Source organism: Aegilops tauschii, chromosome 7 (genome assembly GCF_002575655.3).
Source record: "Aegilops tauschii subsp. strangulata cultivar AL8/78 chromosome 7, Aet v6.0, whole genome shotgun sequence".
Classification (NCBI taxonomy): domain Eukaryota; kingdom Viridiplantae; phylum Streptophyta; class Magnoliopsida; order Poales; family Poaceae; genus Aegilops; species Aegilops tauschii.
This window is the reverse complement of record NC_053041.3, coordinates 98636595-98655409: the sequence shown is the minus strand read 5'-3', so window position 1 is coordinate 98655409 and position 18815 is coordinate 98636595.

Below are 18815 nucleotides of genomic sequence, written 5' to 3'. Positions count from 1 at the left end.
TTGTGATTTGACGGCTCATTACTGCTGGAATGCGGGGCCTTGTGATTTGACTGCTCGTATAAATGTGCCGACGACCTGAGGAGGAGCAAAGAACTGTGCGGTATACTCAAGTTTTCAACTAGAGTACCATGGAGGAGCACGAAACACGGCAGCCCAGTGCCATATCCTCTACTCTCTACTCTTATTATATATTACTAGCAAGAGGCATTGTTCTATTGGCGATAAAGAATGATCTAATTTGCTAGTCATCTCATTTTAGCATTGTTCTATTCATGCCTCGCAGAGAAGGTGACACGTGCGGCGAAACACCCGAAGCAAAATAACACATGAGCAAAATAAGAAGGAGGATTATCACCCCAAAAAAATAAGGAAGACGCACACACAAGTCTGGGGCGCTGCTCTCACTACATGAAGGGTTACTGGCCCCGGAGTCGTAACTGCTTCTTCATCACCTCCACGACCTCCATCTCCTTGCGCGTCTCCTCCGCCATCTTCATCATTGTGTCCATGACGCGGGATTTCTCGACACGAGCCTTCATCATCTATTCCACGGCCGCATTACGTACCTTGACAGCAGCCGGGTGGTCGATGCGGAGCTTCGCCAACTCCTCCTTCTATTCCATGACGAGGGCCTGCAACATCTTCATCGAGGAACTACTATTCTCATGCAGCTTCTTCCAGCCGGCGTTCTCCTCCTTCAGTAGGTCGAGCTCATGGCAGAGCTTCGCGTTGTCTTCCTGAAGTTGCAGGATTGCACCGGTCGCCTTCTTCTCCGAGGCAATGCTCTTCTTCACCAGCATCACCAAGCCGGCGGTCAACTCCCCCTGCTCAATGAGCTCAGCGGGCATGTCGTCGACGCTCTCCTTCAGTAGCTCCACCAAGCCGTGGATGAACTCCTTCTGCTTATTGAGGTGCTTATTGAGCTGATCGGGCATGCCGTCGAGGGATAACGACTCCAGCGCCGCCATCTTGGCATGTTCGCCTCCGCGTCTAGGGCGCTCCTCGGAGCCATCACCTACCCGTGAGAGATCTTTCGAGGTCTCTGCGTGGCGGCGAGCCCTCTCTTCTTTTTCCGCAGCCTTGGTTGTCGCTCCCTTGTTACGAGTAGTTCTCAACCTAGAGCTCTGCACACCGGCCATGGCAAGGACGGACGAAGAAGGAGGACTTATGAGGAGGAAGGTAGAGTAATTTTTGGTTAGGTAGTTCCCCTTTTTATAGCCTAAGTACTAGCACTAGTTCTAAAACCTGCATAGTGGGAACATGTTCGGGTTTGGTACATACTGGTAGGTGTGAGCAGGCTTGCACTTAATTGTAGCACTAGTACTTTCGAATGTGATGGGAACAAGGTAACGATTAATTGATGGTTTTTGGTTTCGAGGCCCGAAACGGCTCCCGATGAGTTTAGTGGAACATAAACTTCAAGTAGACTGCACTGCTCAGATGCGTAAATATTATGTTACTGTCAAAAATTGGCACAAAATATGAAGGAGACCAATGGAAGTACTACTAGCAACCAATGAATTAACTACTCGCATGCGCGCAGTGGAGTAGTAATGTCTTTCTTCCGCCCTCACGTCCACTCAATTTGCATGCGCTGTATTAATTGACCATCAATGAAGTGAAGGACTTTACACGCGTCAAATTATCACATGGGGTGGATCTTGGTTCAAAATTGCGTCCGCCCGTGTACCCGCCTGTGCGTGCGAGGGAATGAGTGCGTGCATGGCGTGCGTGCACATGTTTGCTTCGTGCATGTACCGACAGTGCGGCTCAGGGAGGACGAGTACATTCTTCTGGAACCAGCAACACGTCACTGTGATCAATCCACACAAGGATGTCGCGACAACGCCTCCACATGTGCCACGTCCCCACGTGGCTTCATGAACTGTAAGAGAGACGCTGTGTAGCGTGCCATTGTGTTTTGCACATACTCGAAGTACTAGTAAGGTAGACGTGCATTGCATGCGTCAGATTTTGCAACCAAATTACGAATAAATACCACACTGTAGCATGTAAGCTCTGAGTCATATATGCCTGATGTAGACCTTCGTTTAATTCTTATAGTTCATCTCATTCAAAATCAATTAGTTTTTATAAAAAAACCTAGGGCCTCTTTGATTCGTAGGATTTCCAAAACGCGGGAATAGGAAGAACATTGGATTAGAGTGGAATGCCGTCTTGAATCCTACAGGATGGTACGAGTGTTTGATTGTGCATAGAAAAAATGCAGAATTCTTTCAAAGAGGTTTGAGTGGATGGGATGTTTCCTATGAAATCTAGTGCAAATGAATCATATGGAAAAATTCCTATGGTTTACAATCCTACGAATCAAACAACCAAGATAGGAAAAATTCCTAAGGATTAGAATCCTCCAAAATTCCCTCGAGAATCCTTTGAATCAAAGAAGTCCTTAATCTATTTTATGATTCATGGAATTGTGCGTTGCAAAGCATAAAGTACAAACAAAGAATGGCAATTCAACTAAAAAAAGTTTGGGTAGTTACGATACGGAATATTCTAGAACAAAGGAGAACCACTTTTGTTTTGAGATTTGTGCATTATGCTTAAGTTCAACCATGGAGTCTGCTAGATTGTACATGTGGCAAAAATCGGTGGGGGGCTAGAAGATGGTGCGAGGGGCCGAGTGGAGGGAGACTATGAAGGAGTGCACAACTGCGAGATCGATATTTAGAGAGAGGGTGCGAGAACGTGCGTTGTTGCGCGCGGGCGGAGCCATGAAAAATGTCCCATGAGCTAGGGGGCCAAGCATTGCTAATCCTTTACGAGGAGGGCCAGTTCATCAACTTAAACCATTTTTACCAGCAATTGTCTATTGATCACATTCATATTAGCCTCGATATATAGTGATGTTAGGGGGGGGCAGGGCCCTTGCTGCCCCTTGTCTTGGCCATTGTGCGCGCGTCTGAGAGATGAAGCGGAAGGCATGGATGATGAGAAGGGGGCGTTGGATATATAATTAATGTGGGTGTATTAGCTATATATGTAATCCTATATAGAGAGGTATAGATTGATCGATGTTGACGTGGGAAAGAGGGTGAGACCTCACTAGATATATAGATTGATCGGTTTATGAGGAAAACTATGAAAGACCGAGCTATATACACACACACACATAGAGGAACATCGATCGTTGCGCATGCACGTCAGAGATAAAGAATGCCCAATATGATGGAGAGGGGGATGTGTGTGTGTGTGCGCCTTCATGGGAGACCGACCTGAAGAAAAAGATTGCATGTGTGCGATGGATAATGCCGACTGGTAGTGTGTGTGCATGCATGCACGAGAGAAAGTTAGTGGTACAATTATAAAGAGAAGACCAATGTGTGGGTGTAAAAGACTAGGTGAGGTCATAATCAATGTAAAGTTGAATTCAAATATTTGAATAAGAGATCATGATCTTTGAAACCCATGCATGCATGAATATAACGGAGATCTGCGCGGTGTGGTTTGGAAACGGGCATGTTGCAATGTATACACATTGAACAAGGTCAGATTGGTTTGAATTTGAGATACCGATGGCAGACATCGTTTGGCCACATTGCATCCGTGCCTGGACAAACTATTCTAATTGGAGATGATGGGTGCCTTTCGCATCACATATCTATATCTATACCCCTATATATATATTATATTTTTTATTTTTTATATAGTGTGCGGATAACTTTAACTTTGAAAGATGGTCGTTGGATGGTGCAGAGCTGGCAAATTTGAGTACTACTGGCCATTGGATATCATCTAGATTCCACCAGATTTTGCCACATGTACAATCTAGAAGACTCTATGGTTGAACTTAAGCATAATGCACAAACCTCAAAACACAAGCACTTCTTCTTTGTTCTAGAATCTTCCGTATCAGAATTGCCCAAATTTTTTTTACATGATTTGTTTTTACTATAGGGATGGCCGGGGCGGCGGCGGACCGGCGGTGGGGAGTGTTTTCGGGGCGGGCGGGGCGGCTGTTTGGCCAGTGGTGGCTGGCGGCTCAGGGGGGTGGAGGTTGAAGATGAACTGCAGGCCCTTGATTTCGTATCCAACGGCTGCAAAATCGACTGACCAGAGATGAAAAAGTCAGTTGACTGACGTGTAGCCTCGCCTCTAGTGTGTTCAGTTTCGATAGTAAAATTCAGTTTCGACAGCAAAATTCAGTTTCGACAGTTAAGTTTAGTTTCGATAGTTAAATTCAGTTTCGACAGTTAAGTTCAGAGATAAGCGGCTGATGTATACATCTAGCACTTTGTGGTTATGTATTTTACGTCATCTATTGGAGATGCTATTAGAATTCCACTCAGGTTAACGTTGTCTCTCTTGTCCTGCTTCAGCCTCAGCGTCGTACAACTCACCGGAGCTGCTCCAACGACGAAACCCTCCATCACAGCAGAGCAGTACCTCGGGCTCCATCTCCAGACGCCTAAGATCTTCTTCCCCTCCTCCGACAGCCAAGTCAGCCGGAGCATCCTGTCCGGCCAACCCAATCACGCTGAGATCGACATGGCTTCGCCAAAGAGGTTGTACACTTGTTGCATATCTTTTTTACTCTACATGTTATATATATTGTCCATTGAGCACACAGAGTAACGGGAAATACGATTATTTTATCCTACTATATGACAAGCAATGAGGTACCATGCAACTTAGCTATCTGTGATGGACTCTCTTGAGCGCCATCATTATTTATCTCTGCGCATTTGAGCTGTGCATTTGTCGATGGCCCTGGGAGTTGAGCTAGTAGGGCAGTGGCCTGGGTCCAAAGTAATAGGAGTAGCACAAAAACAATTTTTTAGTGTAGGCTTTTCCTTGCTCAAGCCTGCCTACTGGAATCGCCAGTGCATGAAAGGAAAAGTGAAAGAAAAACATAGGAATTGGAAAGTTTCGTATGGTACTACTTTTCATGAATTTGGTGCAAAGGAATGGAGCAAAGGAAAACTGTAGGATTTGTTCCTTTAGTGTCTCCTTGAAAGAAAAACCGTAGGAATTTTAATTTCCACTTGACCTCCTTTTCAAATTCCTATTCATGAAGCACAAGACTAAGAGATAGTACATAATAGCATTATAACCGTACATTTTCTTGTGGTTTGACTTAATCACACCATGCTTCTTTGCATCCTGTGATCTTCCAATTCTTGTGAACCAAACACCCAGATTGGCAGAAATCCTGTGTTTTTAAATTCTCTATTTTGCACGTGCATTCCTATCTTTTCCTGTCTATTTCATATCCCTGCATTGTTAGAATCCTCAAATTCAAACAAGCCCTTACACAATTACTTCTATTACAAATATGTGTCAAAGAAAACCTTGTGTGGTTTGTCCTGCTCCTGCGGTGCTGTGTTCCACCCCAGCTCAGCTGCTCCAACGACTGAAGGGTTCACCACAGCAGGGATCCGCTCTCCAGACTGTCTTTCGCCGCCTCAGATCTTCTTCCCCACCGCCGGCAGCCACGACAACTGCATTACCATCATCAACTGAGCACATGACCTTGAGGACTACACGCAAGAGAGGTCGCACTCTTCCGTGTCTGCTTACGTTATGCATCGCTTAATATGATGACATGCTACTTTATCGTCGTGTTCACCTATTAGACTCTGAGTCAGGTCCAAACTTATGCTGAAACTTGAGTTTTTCAATGGTTGTGGGGTACATATTGGGGCAGCAATCAGTACTATCTATCTACTATCTGGTTAATCTCAGGTGTCTACTATGAGTTTCATGTTGGGTGCAAACAAACATTAAAGGAGCCGTTATCTGTATTTTTTAACTAAAGCTATTATCTGCCTGCTATCATTGGTTTTGGGTCTATCCACAGTTTGCTACCATCACTCTGGATTTGTGCATGCACTCCTTACATAATCTCACTATGTTTTATTCCTATGCATGTCAGTTATTGTACACAATGGAACTGAACATGTAGAGCAAAAGAGACGAGCCTTGCGTGGCAATAAAATTTCATGCAGACGTCACTCCATGGTGGGCGCAAAGGCAGCCCCCCTCCACCCATTTCGGATCGTAATCAAGAGGAAGATAACTGTTCTGAGGGGGATTCAGAAGCATAAGACCACTCCTATTTACCCCATGAGGTCTTCGCTCTAACTTGGCATGCTGATGTTGGTTATATCATGCATATCGTGCCTTGCATTGCTTACTTTATACATCAAATATGTCAACTGCTTAGTTTAGACATGCTTTGTGTGAATGCCATCTGTTTAGTTTATTCATCGTTTATGTGAATTATGCAATGCCATCTTGTTTAGCCAGGCATCATATATGTGAATTTTGCAATGCCATCCTGCTTAGCCAGTCATCTTATATGTGAATTATATCAGGCCATCCTTTTTTTCGTTACGTATTACATTTGTCAACAACGTTAGTACATTCAACTACTCTTTGTGTGCATCAGCCATTTGACACGGTGATGGGAAATTCTGGAGTGAAAACAAGGTCTTCAGAGCAGACTATGCTATCTGACGAAGCGCATATCTCGTTGGTTACGGATAGCTCCTCAGAGGAGGATTCAGAGACAGATGACCAGTCCTATTCCTTCCCCCCCCCCCCCCCCCCGAGGTGTATGCTCTAATTAACTTGGCAGGGTTATGTTGCTCATATCGTGCGTCTGGTGTCTTGCATTGCGATGTCATTTGATTAGTTTATACATGGTTTGTGTGAATGCCACCTATTTAGTGTCTAATTACCATATATGTGAATTATGCATTGCCATATTGTTGCAAGACATTATATATGTGAATTATGCAATGCTATCTTGTTGCAAAGGCATTATATATGTGAATTATGCAATGCCATGCTGCTGGGCCAATCATCATGTATGTGAATTATATCATGCTATCAATTTTTTGTATTGCATGTTCCATTTGTCGACAACGTTTGTATATTCAACTACTCTTCCTGTGCATCAGCCATTTGAAGCGGTGATGGAAGTATGTGGAGTGAAAACAAGGTATTCAGAGCAGACAATGCTACCTGCTGAAGCAGACATCTTGCTGGATACAGAGAGCTCCTCAGAGGAGGATTCAGAGACTGATGACCAGTCATATTTCCCCCCTGAGGTCTATGCTCAAACTTGGCAGGGTTATATTACCCATGTCATGCATGTTGTCTTGCATTGCTTAGTTTTTACATCATATATGGATTGCCATCTGCTTACTTGCTTACTATATAAATCATATATTTGAATGATATCATGCCATCATGTTTACATACACAACATCTATCTGAATTATGGCATGGCAACCCATTTAATAAAGACATCATATAGTTATATCATCTCATCCTATTTAGTGTTTACAGTCATCATATTTTGAATTATGTCATTCTATCCGGGAATTATATCATGCTATCATGTTTCCATAGGCGGCATGTATGTGAATTATGGCATGCCAACCTATTTAATAAACACATTATATAGTTATATCATGTCATCCTGTTTACATAGTCATCATAATTTGAACTATGTCTTTCCATCTTTTTTAGTTAGCCATCATACTGTGAAATTGTATCATGCTATCTTGTTTAGTTAGCCATCATATATGTGAAACTGTGTCATGCTATCCTGTTTGGTTGGACAACATAAATGTGAATTATTTCATGCCCTCTTTTATTCCCCACTATCCATTGCACATGTCTATCATACAATGTCTGTACATTCAATTACTTTTATTGTTTATCAGCCATTTGAATTGGAGAGGGTGATGGCAGTATCTAAGGGAGTAACAACACGGTCTTCAGAAAAGATAGTGCTACCAGTTGATGCAGATAGAACCACGGTTGTACTTGCCCAAGAACCAGCCCCACCACACATAACCCAGACTCTCGCAGATTGTACCCCTACCCAGTTGGACAGAGAACCAGCTACACCCCTTCTAACCCAAACCCTAGCAGATAGTAACCCAGTTCCAGTTGACACAGCACCGTCTCCACCACAGAGCACCCAAACACGAGCAGTTAGTAAGGGAACTGCAGTGCCCAAAGCACGAGGACCGCCACTCCGAATCCCAACTCAACGCTTAAAGGAGAAGAAGAATTGTTCTCAGGTCAGGTTCTGTAGCTATGGTTCATACTCCTTTGCTCTTGCATCACTGTATTTACTCAGACCAACTATTTTCAAATTTGAAGGATGGAATTGAAACTCCAATGGCGCAACAGGTATGTTTTAAACTTGTTTCTTTAACTGGTTTGCTGTTGTAACTTGCTCTATATTGATTTCAGTTTCAATTGAATAAACAGTTATGTTCTCATGTCATGCACATTACAAGTGTCTCTATAGTTTCCCACACTTATATTCTGTCTATTCTGCTTTGTCTTGAACAAATATTATTTGAACTGTGTCTCTATCTTGATTTGGCAACAAAAACTAGAATGATATAGACCATAAAGTGACCATGGTACATAGATATATGTTTGTTTCATGCTGTTATCATGTGCACTTTACTACTGAACTGATTTACCAAAATGAGTTTCATATACAACATGGTAAACCTGTGATGTGTCTGCTTGTTTCTCTTTTAGAATGCGGACAAAATATTGGAGAACAGTACCCCGTTATGCAATGGTGAAGGAAGTAATGCAGATAAAGTTCAAGATAGTGAGACATCCCTGTTGGTCTCCAAGAAAGCTGATAAAAACTACCTTGACGACAGTGAGAGAACCCAGAAGTCTTGTCTTGATGTAGTGTTCAAGTTACTGGCCACTACCGCTGGCACAAGCTCTTCAAACTTGCTGCCGGAATCAGTTCGTCTTCTTGAGTATCAGCTTCAAGTTGAAAGACATCGATCAGATGTGTTGCGACAGGAAGCTGAAGGACTGAGGAAGTCCCTGCAGAATTCAGATGCATACTTTCCGGTACAACAGCAAGCGCTAGAGGATTTAAGCGCCAAACAAGAGAAAGTTAATAAGCTTGCTAAGCATCTTGCCAGCATTATGGGTACCCAGGATATTTTTTCTTGAGATCTTCTGAAGTGGTTTCAGTTCTGGACATGTTTTGTTGCGGCGTTTATTTGCACTGGTCGCCAACTTTGACAACTAGTTTATATGATATGCTGCTTTGTTCCCTATATTTGCACTGGTGGCGAACTTTGATGCCAAGTGGATGTAATATGTGTAATAGCCGTGATAGCCTAGCCTAAGTTGCTTGCTTATTTATTTCCTTGTTGTCTTGTTTATTTGTTTGCTTGTAGTCAGTGATGTTCTTTTTCAGTGGTTTGCTAGTGGCCGCAATAACATTTTTTTTAAACTAGGCCACAATAACCATGGGCTACATATTTACTGTAGTGACACTGGGCCTTCTACGGGCTGTAGAAACAATGGGCCTTCTACGGGCCGTGTCATCAATGGGCCTTCTACGACGTAGCTCGCCGCGCAGGCGACCTCCGCGCCCTGCAGCGCGTCGGCGCAAACGCCATCGGGCGTGCCAGGCTGGCTGCGCTCGCTAGGGAGGAACAAGGTTCCCGTCCAGAACAGATCTCCGGATGACGGTGCACCTAGCCCCATGGTGGGTGCCAAATGTCGGGGGTGTCATGCGACATATGCCAAAGGATGGCTTATCATGGAGGGGGCTAATAATACGTCACCGGTGCTAGGAAACGGGATAGGCGCAAACATGCCCGTCGGCAAATCTTACCCAGGTTCGGGGCTCTCCTAGGAGATAACACCCCTACTCCTGCTCTGCGGGGTCTCCGCATGATCACTCAAGCGATAATGGTGGCTATAAGATTGCTCCTTGAGCTGTTTCTCTAGAGGGGGAAGAAGAGAAAGGCTAGCCCTAGCTTCCTCTCTCTATGTGTGTGTGTGAGTGGACTGAGGTCTGAACCCTTTGCATGGGTTCCCTGGAGGTTTATATAAGCCTACCCCCCAGGGGTACAGAGGTAATCTGTCCGAGTGTAGGACCCGGCTGTCAGCGTCTATGGTCGCCGGCTTCGCCGCCAGCCACTGGGGCCCGCCGCCTGGAGGGTCCCGCCGACTGTCTCATACTTCATCGACAGGCCGCGCCCGCCGCTTGCGGGTCCTGCCGGCTGCTTAGTACTGTGGCAATGCCACTGATGACGTGTGCTTTGTCGGGGAAGGCGTGGCTACAGTGCCGCCGCCTGGCGGGCGTTCACTGTAGCCACTCCCCTTCTCTTCTGCTTAATGGTGCACAGACATTGAGGGAGGGGGAGGGACGCTTGCTAGGAGTCGGCCTCCCCCCAGGCCGACTGGTCGGAGCTCGCTGCCTTCTGGCTTCTCACGGGCAGGTAGGGCCCGCTGCCGGCAGGCCGTACCAACAGCCCGTAGTGGGAGTGTGGCCCTCTCTACCATGGGTGACATCGTAGGCTGCATGGCAACAGTGCCGCGCCGGGAGAGGGAAGTCCGCCCGGTATGCTACACTGTGGCCATGCTCGGCCCGGGATTCGGGGGTGGCAGGCTGCACAGTAGCCACGCCCCGTCCCGTCGTAATTATGTGGTGCAAACTTTGAGGGCACGAGGGGCCACCTGCTAGGAGTCGGCCCGTCTCGTGGCTTTCTTCTAAGGACCGCCGCCCTCTGGCAACCGGCCACTTGGACCAGCCGGCCCCGAGAAGGCGGCACCTCGTCCTTGAGGTTTGAGGGGCACGGTTGGCCCCGATGTCTTGAATCGCCATGGGGAGCAGATGAGGCTACCCGTGGTCATTTACTCCGACATTTGGATTTGTGCATTATTTGTTGTCTGGTCTACCCACAATCAACACCATCTTAAGGCATACTCTGTTACCCAAATCTGGAGATCACAAGATGATTAGAGGACATTCCATCAACTTGTTGCAGATATTTGATGTTCCTCAAAAAATTAAAAGTCATGAGTCTGATTGTAGACACAATCAAAAGGACAGTTGCTGATTAGAAGAGATCATGTGGGTATGCTCCACCATTCAGGTGCTCATCAACTACAAGATGGGCACAGGCACTTACTTGTTGGACAAGGAGCATTTACCTTTGCACCTAGAATTTGAAGATAATCAAGTTGTGATGAATGAGGATGAACCTTCATGAGTGCAAGCACAAGAGAAGAGAGCAAAGGCAAAGGCAGAAAAAGCTGCAAAGATGCCAAGTGTTGAGGAGGCATCTGAAGTGTTCTTAAAGAGCAAGCAAGATCAACTAGCTTATCTGATTCAAGCAACAATGAGGATTGAGAAGGGCTTGGCCACTCTGACTCAAAATCAGGAGAGCATGGAGAGGATTATAGAAACAAAGTTCTATGATCTTGATCTGAAAGTCATTGAGATACAGACTGCAGTTGAGCAGCTCCAGGAGGAAGCAGAGGAGAAGAAAGGACAGGGTACTACAGATGCTTTTTAGCGAGTGCCAAGAGGTCAGAGGTCTGCTGCAGTGCCAGTGCCAGATACTAGAACAACTATTTCAGCACCAGCAGCAACAGCTTCAGTGCCACCTCCAGTTGCCACTCCGCCAGCTCCAGCTACATCTACTGATGCCTTCGTCCTTGGAGTTCTCTCTACACCACTTCCCGAAGATCAAGCCTGAGAGACGCATAGCACTATGCATTTTCAAAAAATTTGGTATCTTGTTGCCAAAGGGGTAGAAATGTATACATCATAGGCTTCTAGAGAGATTGTTCCTTTCTTTGTCTCTCTTGCTATTTTGGTTGAAACTTTTGTGTGTGCTTGATTGATACTTTATGTCTGTGTGTGAGATACTTATACGGTCATGTGTTTGATCATATCATACTTTAATGTTTGCTTGGTTGATATTATCTCTTATATCCCTTATATGAGCATTCACTTTGCTTGGTGATGAGTGCATGTTTTAATTCCTATCATTTTGAGTGCTCCACCAAGATGTATGTGACATGGAAGAGTAAACCATGATCCTAATTGATTGTGCATTTGCATTCAAAAGCAAATCTTAAATAATGCACAAATTTAGGGGGAGCTCTTGCTTATCACATACATCTCAAACCGATGATGTATTTCAATCTTATTATCTCAAAGCGATGATTACGTTATGCCCTAACCCTAATGGAATCGGTCCCATCGAGTTGACATGTCGGTCCCACCAAAAAGCCTAACGTTCACATTTCGAACTAAATCGGTCTGACCGAGTTTTCTGATTCAGTCCCACCGAGTTTGGTGAATTGTGTGTAACAGTTAGATTTTGTGTGGAGGCTATATATACCCTCCACCCTTCCTTCATTCGTGAGGAAAGCCATCAGAACGTGCCTACACTTCCAGCATCCATTTTTTGAGAGAGAACCACCTACTCATGTGTTCAGACCAAGATATTCCATTCCAACCAAATAAATCTTGATCTTTAGCCTTCCCCAAGTTGCTTTCCACTCAAATCATCTTTCCACAGAATCCAAATCCGTGAGAGAGAGTTGAGTGTTGGGGAGACTATCATTTGAAGCACAAGAGCAAGGAGTTCATAATAGGAAGTAATAAAGAAAGAGAGGTTTCACATATAAATATACTATCTTGGACATCTTTTATGATTGTGAGCACTCATTAAAATATGACATGCTAAAGAGTTGATGTTGGACAAGGAAGACAACGTAATGGGTTATGTTTTCTTATATCTGAAATAAAGTATATTGTCATGGATCATCCAACATGTTGAGCTTGCCTTTCTCCCTCATGCTAGCCAAATTCTTTGCACCAAGTAGAGATACTACTTGTGCTTCCAAATACCCTTAAACCCAGTTTTGCCATGAGAGTCCACCATATCTACCTATGGATTGAGTAAGATCCTTCAAGTAAGTTGTCATCGGTGCAAGCAATAAAAATTGCTCTCTAAATATGTATGATTGATTAGTGTGTAGGAAATAAGCTTTATACAATCTTGTGATGTGGAAGAAATAAAAGCGACGGACTGTATAATAAAGGTCCATATCACAAGTGGCAATATAAAGTGACGTTCTTTCGCATTAAGATTTTGTGCATCCAACCCTGAAAGCGCATGACAACCTCTACTTCCCTCTACGAAGGGCCTATCTTTTACTTTTATCTTCTACCTTATGCAAGAGTCATGGTGATCTTCACCTTTCCTTTTTACGTTTTATCCTTTGGCAAGCACGGTGTTTTGGAAAGATCCTGATATATATACCCAATTGGATGTAAGTTAGCATGAACTATTATTGTTGACATTACCCTTGAGGTAAAAGGTTGGGAGGCGAAACTATAAGCCCCTATCTTTCTCTGTGTCCGATTAAAACTCCGTAACCACAAGTATTGCGTGAGTGTTAGCAATTGTGAAAGACTAAATGATAGTTGAGTATGTGGACTTGCTGAAAAGCTCTTACATAGACTCTTTCTGATGTTATGATAAATTGCAATTGCTTCAATGACTGGGATTATAGTTTGTTAGTTCTCAATGAAGTTTCTGATCCATACTTTGCATTGTGAATGGATTATTACTTGAGTATAACAAATCATATGACAATATCCATATATGTTGCTGTTATAAGAATGATCATGATGCCCTCATGTCCGTATTTTATTTTATCGACACCTCTACCTCTAAACATGTGGACATATTTATCGTTATCGGCTTCCGCTTGAGGACAAGCGAGGTCCAAGCTTGGGGGAGTTGATACGTCCATTTTGCATCATGCTTTTATATTGGTATTTATTGCATTATGGGCTGTTATTACACATTATGTCACAATACTTATGCCTATTCTCTCTTATTTTACAAGGTTTACATAAAGAGGGAGAATGCCGGCAGCTGGAATTCTGGGCTGGAAAAGGAGCAATTATTAGAGACCTATTCTGCACAACTCCAAAAGTCCTGAAACTCCACGGAAGTTATTTTTGGAAATAATAAAAAATATTGAGCGAAGAAAATACCAGAGCGGGCCCACACCCTGGCCACGAGGGTGGGGGGGCTCGCCCTACCCCCCTGGGCGCGCCCCCTACCTCGTGGGCCCCCTGGTAGCCCTCCGGTGCCCATCTTTTGCTATATGAAGTCTTTCATCCGAGAAAAAATCATAAGCAAGCTTTCGGGACGAGACTCCGCTGCCACGAGGCGGAACCTTGGCGGAACCAATCTAGGGCTCTGGCGAAGCTGTTCTGCTGGGGACACTTCCCTCCGGGAGGGGGAAATCATCGCCATCATCATCACCAACGCTCCTCTCATTGGGAGGGGGCCAATCTCCATCAACATCTTCACCAGCACCATCTCCTCTCAAACCCTAGTTCATCTCTTGTATCCAATTCTTGTCTCTAAGTCCGAGATTGGTACTTGTAGGTTGCTAGTAGTGTTGATTACTCCTTGTAGTTGATGCTAGTCGATTTATTTGGTGGAAGATCATATGTTCATATCCATTATGCATATTAATACCCCTCTGATTATGAACATGACTATGCTTTGTGAGTAGTTATGTTTGTTCCTGAGGACATGGGAGAAGTCTTGCTATTAGTAGTCATGTGAATTTTGTATTCGTTCGATATTTTGATGAGATGTATGTTGTCTCTCCTCTAGTTGTGTTATGTGAACGTCTACTACATGACACTTCACCATTGTTTGGGCCTAGAGGAAGGCATTGGGAAGTAATAAGTAGATGATGGTTTGCTAGAGTGACAGAAGCTTAAACCCTAGTTTATGCGTTGCTTCGTAAGGGGCTGATTTGGATCCATATGTTTCATGCTATGGTTAGGTTACCTTAATACTTCTTTTGTAGTTGCGGATGCTTGCATTAGGAGTTAATCATAAGTGGGATGCTTGTCCAAGTAAGGACAACACCCAAGCACCGGTCCACCCACATATCAAATTATCAAAGTACCGAACGCGAATCATATGAACGTGATGAAAACTAGCTTGATGATAATTCTCATGTGTCCTCGGGAGCGCTTTTCTCTATATAAGAGTTTGTCCAGGCTTGTCCTTTGCTACAAAAAGGATTGGGCCACCTTGCTGCACTTTATTTACACTTGTTACTTGTTGCTCGTTACAAATTACCTTATCACAAAACTATCTGTTACCAATAATTTCAGTGCTTGCAGAGAATACCTTGCTGAAAACCGCTTATCATTTCCTTCTGCTCCTCGTTGGGTTCGACACTCTTACTTATCTAAAGGACTACGATAGATCCCTATACTTGTGGGTCATCAACGTGTTTCTTCTTCGCGAGATTGTACAAGTTCCTCATGCCAGCATGCACTAGCCTTCGATGCCAGAGCCAGCACTCTGAAGCTTTTGCTAGAAGACATACGGCCAACTGTGGTCTTGCTGAGAAATCTACCATGTATAGATCATCTTTCTTATATCCTTCAAAGACTAGAGACTTGTCAGATTCCATTAAAACAAGGCAATGATATTTTTCAAATATCACAATCATGTTCAAATCACAAAGCATTGAGACAGACATTAAGTTGAAACCAAGGGATTCAACAAGCATCACTTTATCCATGTGCTGATCCTTTGAGATTGCAACTCTACCTAGACCCAATACCTTGCTTTTACCAGTGTCAGCAAATGTGATGTGACTCTTGTCAGATGGATGTAAGGTTGAGTCCATGAGAAGACTTCGATCACCAGTCATATGATTAGTGCATCCACTGTCCATAATCCATTCTGAAGCATGAGGTGTCATACCCTACAGTGCAGTTAGGGGGATAGGCTTCACCAAGGGTATTGTGAAGCATAAACATTTGACAGACAAGCGGATTATGAAAGCTCAGATCAAGGTTAGGACTGATAGGATAATTGGCAAATGATTCAGGAACAAAATACATAGTAAGTCCATTTGGGCATTTTATCTTGCGCCCTGCAAGATGTTTTAGGTCCCCAGCATAAGCATCAGACGCCTTTGATTTCCAGCTGGAGACCTTTCCCTGCAAAAGAGAGTTAAGATTTCTTAACCACCCACATTTTCAGGGGTGGCTTCGAAGCAATGAGTCGAAGTGCAGCATCTGAGAACTTCGGCTTTGGATCCCTAGCAAATAGCCTTGCAGGAGGTGAATAATACTCATATGAATAAGCAGAAAAGTTTTTGTTTTTATGAACATAGCGGTTTGAAGAACCACGCTCATATTCATAAGTCTGAGTATGATTTTCCTACAAAACATTGGCGTTAGGATGACTCTGCTGAGTCCTCTGTCTGTATGAGGCCTTTGGACCATATGAAGCCTTTGGTCTGGGGTTTGTCTTCTTCCCTTGTGGTGTCATGATGACATTCACGGGAAGATTCTCAAGAGACCTTTTGGGCACCCAGATCTTCTTCATAGGTGGCTCATTCCTGCAGTTAGTACCAATATACCTGGCAAACACTTCACCCTTCTGATTCTTAAACAGTTTATAGTTTGCATCAAAGGATTCATCAATGATAATCGGGTTAGCACAAGTGAAGCCAGATAAGGTGGATGGGTCTACTGAAGGTCCCTTTGCAGCAACCCATGTGGTTTTTGGGGTACTGCTCAGGCTTCCAGTAAGAACCATCAACATTCATTTTCCTCTCGAACCCAACACCCTCTTTCCTAGGGTTTCGGCTTAGAATCTGCTTTTTGAGGACATCACATAGTGTCTAATGCCCTTTGAGACTTTTATACATCCCAGTCTCAAGCAATGCCTTCAGCCTGGCATTTTCATCAGCAATAGTAGTGGCATCCTCAGCAGAGGGGTTAGTTATCACATCAGCAGTTGAAGATATTGCAATAGTAGCAGTAGTGGAACATTCAGCAACAGAAGTAGCGTTATCACGCTCAAGGCATTTTAGACATGGTGATCCAAATCCTTCCTGGGCGGGACTGATCTGTTGAGCGCGAAGTGACTCGTTCTCTTTTTGAAGATCTTCATGAGCCGCTCTCAATTTCTCAAGTTCTTGCTTCCTTTGAAGATAATCGTAGGAAAGCTTTTCATGAGTTGTTGAGAGCATTTCATGACGACTTTCAAGTTCCTCGTACTTAACATGAAGATTTTTGATATCTTCAATTAAGGACTGAGATTGGGTCATTTCCACGTCCAACAGGTCATCGCTTTTGTCTAACAATTTTTGAATATGTTCCATAGCTTTCTGTTGTTCAGTTGCAATTTTAGCAAGTGTTTTGTAGCTGGGTTTAGATTCACAGTTAGAGCCATCTTCACTTGATGTTTGAAAGCAAGCATCGCATGAGTTTACCTTGGCACCACGTGCCATGAAGCAGTAGGTGGGAGCAGAGTCGTCCTTGTTGTTAGCATCAGCGTTGGTGATGGAGCCATTGTCTTCAGTGTTGAAGATGGACTTGGCAACATAGGCTGTAGCTAGACCCAGACTTGCAACGCCAGAGTCGGACTCCACCTCTGCCTCCTCAGAAGCAGACTCCTCCTCTGAATCCATTTCCTTGCCAACAAAAGCACGAGCCTCGCCAGATGAGCTCTTCTTGTGTGATGAAGACTTGGACGAAGACTTGGAAGAAGACTTTGAGGATTTCTTCTTCTTGTTGTCATCAGAATCAAATTCCTTGCTCTTCTTCTTGTTGTTCTCATTGTCCCACTGAGAACACTCAGAGATGTAGTGACCAGGTTTATTGCACTTGTGGCATGTTCTCTTCTTGTGGTCATGAGTAGAAGCTTCATCATTTCTCGAGCTGGATCTTGAAGACTTTTTGAAGCCTTTCTTCTTGGTGAATTTCTGGAACTTCTTCACAAGCATAGCAAGCTCCTTTCCAATGTCTTCAGGATCCCTAGAACTGCAGTCAGATTCTTCTTCAGATGAGGAAACAGCCTTTGCCTTCAAAGCGCGAGTACGTCCATAGCTAGGACCATAGATATCTCTTTTCTCAGATAACTGGAACTCATGTGTGTTGAGCCTCTCAAGTATGTCAGACGGATCAAGAGTCTTGAAGTCAGGGCGTTCTTGGATCATCAAGGCTAGGTGTCAAACGAGCTGTCAAGTGATCTCAGGAGTGTCTTGATGATTTCATGCTTGGTGATCTCAGTGGCGCCAAGTGCATGAAGCTCATTTGTGATATCAGTGAGGCGATCAAACGTGAGCTGGACATTCTCATTGTCGTTTCTCTTGAAGCGGTTGAATAGGTTGCGAAGAACACTGATCCTTTGGTCTCTCTGGGTTGAGACGCCCTCGTTGACCTTGGAGAGCCAGTCCCAGACTAGCTTCGCAATTTCCAGAGCACTTACACGGCCATACTGTCCTTTGGTCAGATGACCACGGATGATGTTCTTGGCAGTTGAATCCAGTTGAATGAACCTCTTCACATCAGCAGGAGTGATACCTTCACCGGCCTTGGGAACGCCATTCTTGACGACATACCAGAGGTCGACATCAATGGCTTCAAGATGCATACGCATCTTATTCTTCCAGTAGGGGTAATCAGTGCCATCAAAGACAGGGCACGCAGCGGAGACTTTGATTATCCCTGCAGTCGACATAGATAAAACTCCAGGTGGTTAAGCCGAATCCCACAGAACAAGGGGGCACCTTGCTATGATACCAATTGAAAGTGCTAGTTATCGACTAGAGGGGGGTGAATAGGCAATTTTTATGGAAGTCTTCAAAACACGGGGGTTTTGAAGACAAAACAACAATTGAACCTTTTGATATGCAGCGGAAGGTAGACTACACTAGACAAGCCATAGTCAAGTAAGCAATGAAGTAACAGCACGAAGACTATTGGCAGCTAGGCAGTATGGATCAGAATGGAAGATGGTATGAAGCCAAACAACAATAGTTAACACAGTGAAGTCAATCAGATAAGGCAAGCAGACAATGACTTCACGAAGATAAACTGTAATTAAAGAGAGGGAGAAGGTAAAACCAGTAGCTTGGTGAGGACAGGGATTTGTTGGACCAGTTCCAGTTGTTGTGACAACTGTACGTCTGGTTAG